The 6,272-nt window shown below is 41.6% G+C and overlaps 1 long non-coding RNA gene across 1 annotated transcript; it reads left to right on the forward strand.

Annotated features, from left to right (window-relative positions):
• The first annotated feature begins 484 nt into the window (after positions 1-484).
• LOC129751735 (uncharacterized) lies at positions 485-1,058 on the forward strand. The gene is made up of 3 exons (XR_008738786.1): positions 485-590; positions 653-817; positions 932-1,058. It is a non-coding gene; the product is annotated as an uncharacterized LOC129751735 (long non-coding RNA).
• Positions 1,059-6,272: the final 5,214 nt, after the last annotated feature.

Here is a 6,272-nt window from a genome sequence, read left to right on the forward strand (position 1 = left end):
CAGTTGCTCCATTGTTGAAGGATTCCACGGCAATCCTCCCCAGCCAACATAAAATCGTAAAAGAAATCATCGTCAAACTCTTATATGGGTGTAACTCAAATCGGAGTCGTAAATGTTTTCACTTAACATTCGACCATATCGCATATTCATCGTAGAAGATGTTAAAACCAAATGAAATGCGATTTAGTAACGATATGTTGAATGAAGTCGTATTTAATACGACCGATGTCAGTTGAAATCTTACAATAATCGTGTAAGATTTCTAAGTTACATTTTATTCGTTCATAAATTCCTTTGGTATCGAAACCGTGCTTGATTACAGATATAATCGTAAAGAATCTCACATAAGCTTCGTTTATCATCACTTTTGTGTATTGCAAACGATCATCACATAAAGGGACAAATCAATGTCGTTAAGTGTCACATAATGAGTAGTAGCATTTGAGCGTGCAATCATCATCGCACAAAGTGATTTGTTTATATTCGACTTTTTCTGTCGGTTGTTCAGGTTCGGGGAAGGATGATTTGCACCGATTTGCAAATCATTTCCATCCGAAAGATACCATCAAGCTTTGTAGGACTGCTGACAGGTAATTTGGTAGAAGATTTAAGGGCATTTAATAAAAAGTAAATAACAGGATTTTCATTCCAGCACTTGTTATAAGCAAGCAAGATTTTACACCGGCATCCGATCAACCGATCAGCTCTTAACTATTGCTATCTGCTTCCATCCGACAGCTGCTTGGTTTATCGGTGGTCCGGTTGCACGAAAATAAATGCGTCAGATGATATTGTCGGGAAGCATCCGGAATTGAAGGTAACAAAAAGAAACTTATATTGAAAACTATTGTGGATGTGGTGTGCTGTCAAATTTGAATTAAGTATTATACATATTTTCATCGTTTCTTCCATTCCTTTATTTACAAAACAGATCTCGATTTCGTTGCTGTGGAAGTTTTCGACCAAAGTATATGAGTGCGTTCGCGAATACCGCTACCCGAATCCATCAGTTCATGGCCAACCGGCCGCAATACAGCTACCAGATGTGCCGCCCGGGAATCGCCTCGGTCCGCAAGAAGAAAATCCGTGATAGATTGGGCGACTCAATGAAATAAAAATGAATAAATAATTTGATTCATTTGCATTTATTGTTTTTTAATTAAAAATCGAAAAAATACAGTCATTTGAAATATTGGTGAGCATCGTATTTTAATCACAATACTACACATAACATGCTACATACAGAGGTTCGCAAAATCGTTTTAGGCTCCACATCGCACAAGATTAAATCACACCTCGTATAAACTGTCTCTTAAACAATCAATCAAATGTCAAATTAGTTCATATCGTACAAGAGTACAGAACACTTCCTATAGAGTGTAACTTAAGTTGTCAATCGATGCTCAAATCTCTGAACATCGTACACACTAAGATTGCATTTATTCCGCTCGGGACCATGATTCTCCGAATCACAGGAAAAGTGCTCAAATGTCGCGAAATTCGAACGAAAACTCTCCCGAATCTCGTGACATTCCTTATTTCCAGAAATCCAGGATGAAGTGTTACCGAGGTCACAGATATTCGAACAATCGTCCTGAACTTAGGACAGTTTTCGTCTGTATCACGGTAGGTTCATCTGGTTTCGCGCCTTTTGAAAATGTGTGCGAGTAAACAAACTGTTTTGTATCCCTTTCTATCGTGTGACAACCGCAATGGTGATTTTATTTAAGGTTAGTTTCAATATTTATGAGAGTGTTGTATTCGAAAGAAGGCGTCCAGTCCAACTCAACTAGTTTACTTTAAACCATTAGCACAGCAAATCAATCAAAGCAAACAGCTACAGCAGGCTTCGGGGAAGTGGAATAAATTCAGTGCCGGGTTACAAGTTTGCTTAAACCGTTTAAAAAAAAATATTTTCTTCAAAAAGTTCAATATTATAAACGGTGCGAGGCTTAATTGTAGCACTCAATACTGCAGCAAAGTATCAACGGGAGGCGCAAACTGAACAAAGGTAAATATTCGAAAATAAAAATTGTAACATGTTGTAACAACAACTGTTGTGCTCTCCAGCAGGAAATTTTGGATATTTAAATCACCATATCACAAATTATTATAATCAAGCCGGCCAATCTGGTAAAGAAGGTAGATCACCCAAACAACAAAGAGTAATGAAAGTTGATTTATTGTTTTGCTCAGACAGCCATAAATGTTGGAACTTTGTGTCTCCCCGGATGCCCCAAAGTAAGAAGCCTCCCTAGGTTGACAACCTACTTCAAGAAGATCATTACCCAGGAATATTCATTCATCAGCAGCAAGAAGGAAGTCGATAAGGATGCCGGTCAAAAGTTTCGAGTAAGTTTTTACAGGAATAATGCCGAATTGTTATTTTATGTATTTAATTTTACTTAGGCTAAATTTTCGGCGTTCGTCAGAAGATGTCAACTGCAAGAAATTGAAGACGAGTGAAATATTTTTGAGATGGAAACCGAAAGAACAGAAGGATGGAGCAGCATGCAGGGGACAGAAGGTTACATTTAGAATTCCAATCAATAAAATAAACAGCTTCACAAGGAACAGGTTCCGCTAAGCTAAGCACCACCTCCTGGCCAAATAGAACAGGAACGAAGCATAAATCATGATTCCAACCCGGATATTCATCAGCTGGCTCAACTCAAACAATGTAAGTGATTCCGTGTATCAGTACACGTACAATGCGTTCTTTGAAAACAAATATTAGAAAATAAATAGTTTATTTTCGAAAAAGAAATTTTTTATTCCAAACAATACAACAATAAAATTTTGAATAGATTTTTAAAAGGGGTACCAAGAAATCAATTTCAGAATTTCCTACAAATTTCGGAAAAACCCTGTCTTGAAAGCTCAGAAGTATTTCAAAACAACCTGTAAATCTCGGGAGAAAACTGTTTCGATACTACAGGTGAGATTGACAGTTGTTTTCCTGAGCTATTTTTCTGTCCTGAAATCGTCCTGTAATTTCAGCTGTTGAAAATACAGGACGAAATTGTCCCGGTCACAGGAGAAAAGATTAAGTGTGTATAAGACTGTAAAACACTTCTCTTAAAGGGTGACTTAAATCGTCAATTTATCATCAGATCGCTTCAAGTCGTCAAAGGGTAAAACACACATCGCATAAAGTGTGATTGGAACTGCCAATCGTCCCATCATCGTAAATGTGAATGAATCGATTCCGATAATGTAACGTACAACATGCCGCCAGTGCGACATAAAGTACCAAAGTATTTCTGACATCGTAGTAACATCATACATGATGTTGTCGAAGTCGTAAATCTGAAAATAACGAAAGCATGTATGTATATCGCCTCCACTTTTGGTAGGTATATGCTTTTTTCTAACGTAATATACGATGATTATTGTCGACATAGATGTACGTATATCTTTTGATATACCTACCAAATTGTTGGCTGGGTCGGTTTGGTCTACAGTCAATCGATCCAGTCAAGATCTAATCCATTACGATGAGAAAAAGCAGCGGTGACAAAATACATCCTTGTCTCACTCCAGCAGTTACCGGGATTGGTTCGGACAAGACACCGTCGTGCAAGACCTTGCACGAAAATGCCTCGTACTGTGCTTCGATGAGATGGACTAGTTTCTCTGGGACCCCTAGTCGTCTAAGAGCAGCCCAGATGTTTTCGTGGTTCAGTCGGTCAAATGATTTTTCGAAATCAACGAACACCAGCAGAAGAGAGTCCTGGAATTCGTTGATTTGTTCCAGTATTATTCGTAGCGTTGTGATGTGGTCCACACATGATCGTCCGGATCGGAATCCAGCTTGTTGCCATCGGAGTGTAGCGTCGATTTTCTCCTGGATCCTGTTCAGGATCACTTTGCAGAGTACTTTAAGGGTTGTACAGATCAAAGTTATGCCACGCCAGTTACCGCACTCTGTTAGGTCTCCTTTCTTTGGGACCTTTACGAGGATACCCTGCATTCAGTCGGCCGGGAATGTTGCAGTATCCCAAATGTCAGCGAAAAGAACATTTGTGCAACATTTGTGCTGACAAGGCAGGGTCGGCTTTGAGCATTTCAGCAGGAATGCAATCGATTCCAGGCGCTTTGTTGGATTTCATGTCCTTGATTGCCGCTTCTATTTCAGCCAGCGAGGGCGCTTCCGAGTTGACGACTGCGGGCTTAACAGGAAACCAACTCCTCGTTCCCGAGTAGCATGTTCTCCTCGTATGCCAGAGTAAAGCAGTACTTGCCCGGACTGCGTCTTGTGTTCTCCAGTGTTAGGCCAACGGACTTCGCTCAGTCCCAATATCTCTAGCTTGAGGCGGCTAGCTTCTCTAGCAAGTTGAGCCAGCTTTCCTGGCTGGGCAAGGGTCAAAACATTCCAAGTTCCAATTCTAGTCCGTGTTTTCATGCTAAAAGTCGTTGCCAAAGTTCCAATTCGGTTATTTCTTCTCTCAGTTTCTGTAACAATACAAGGTATCAGGAGCAGTAGGTTGTTAGCCTAAAGTCCCTATCCCGCGATGGGGCTGCCATCTTGGACTTAGCTGGCGGGAGCCGCATTTCATAAATTCAGCCGCTTGCTGCAAGACAGACGCTGTTTGAGCCGCCCCTGACCTGGAGAACAGACGCTCGGTTGTTGTTGCACGCCGCCCCTGACCTGGGGAACAGACGGGTACGGCTACTCGCACCCCAGTCGGCACCACGGGGAGGTAGAGATAGGAGTTGTGAATAAGAGTTGATATGACCACTATGGGGTCTCGTGTTGCACATTATCCACCGTTTACCAGCCAAAGGTTTTAAAGGTTCGGCTGAAAAAAAACCGACAGCAGACCGACAGCAACCGAATGCAAGACAGCCCAAGAAGCAAGTTTTTTCTTCGCGAGGAGCAGCAGCGGCAATTTAAATTTCCATCACCCGCCCGTATCGTCTTCGTCTTCGTGTTGAGAAAGTGAGATCGAAACGGAGAGTCGTCTCGTCTTGCCTATCCCGTTTAGTGGAAAATGCATGACGACTCGGCGGGCCGTGCCGTGCATCGTTTAGATGGAGGCTTTTCCCGAAACCATTCGGCTGACGGATGACGATGATTTTGATGATCGGATTCTTCGGGGTTTTTCGGTCGAGCGGTCGTGCTTTTCGAAGAAGGAAGCAGGAAGTCCTGTCGTCAGTCGTTTGGTTTGGTCGGTCGTTCGGTGGTAAGAGAGAAAGTGAGTGTGAGCGTGAGTTTTCCGCCAGCAGCTTGCATTTTCGAATTGGGTTTTCGGGAAGAGTGGGTGGGAGGGAGTTGTGCCGATTCAAAACTCGGGAGAGCGGGAAAAAATGGTTCTGGTGTCCAGACGGTTTAATTTCGCTTGCAGAATCTGGTTTTATTTTAGTTTGGCAACGTTATCGGAATGATGAACAACACAGCTGGACGCAACGGGATAGTGGTCCTGCTGATCTACTACTTCCTGGTGGCATAAGCAGGGAAGTGCTGCCGTTGGTTTTGCTGAACTGCCTGGACCAAATAGGAAGGAAAAATAAAAACCGTGGCCCCCGAAGTTGGAAGCCACGGAAGTTTTGCTGAAGGCGTCGATATTGTTGAATTTTTCACACTGTTGTTGATTTTTGACCAAAGGAATACTGTTAGGAAGTGGCAAGTGGAAACCGTTCCAGGATTTTTTCGGTTTTTGGTGGTGGAAATGCTCAGCACAAATTGTAGTTTTAAGCTTGGTCCGCGAGGATAAGAAATCCTTTTTAGCAAATATAGTGAAATAAAAGTGTAGTTTCAACGGAAAAATTCGGTGCATTTCGTGCAGTTAGAAGCAAATATTAATAGAAAATTTGAAGCGCAAAGTTAGTCTTAGGGAAAATTGGTAGTTTTTAAGGAACCAATTTGGAATAAATTTGTGGGAAGCTCGAAATGGGTCAACCGAGGCCCGATGCAATGCTCGACTAAAAGGTGTCTGTTGGAAATTTTTTGTACCGTCTAAGTGATAAACTGCAGATTTTACCAGTTCGCATCGATTTGGGAGAAGTCATTAAAATAAATTAGTAATAACAAACATTCATCATTAAATAAGTTTTAAATGAACTGTTGTTGTGAATACTTCGAAAAAGAAGAAAACCGAGGGCCATTTGCTCGTATCGGCTAAGCTGTGGCAGTTTCGTCTCAGACCAAACCGAATAAATAGGTCATTGCAATTGCCAGAGTGCTGCATTCTCTCCGTGTCGTCGAAGAGCGAAAACAACAACAATACCTAGAAGAAGCGTAAGAAGAAGAATTTGTGGCAGAAGCCTTT

Source organism: Uranotaenia lowii, chromosome 3 (assembly GCF_029784155.1).
Source record: "Uranotaenia lowii strain MFRU-FL chromosome 3, ASM2978415v1, whole genome shotgun sequence".
NCBI lineage: Eukaryota > Metazoa > Arthropoda > Insecta > Diptera > Culicidae > Uranotaenia > Uranotaenia lowii.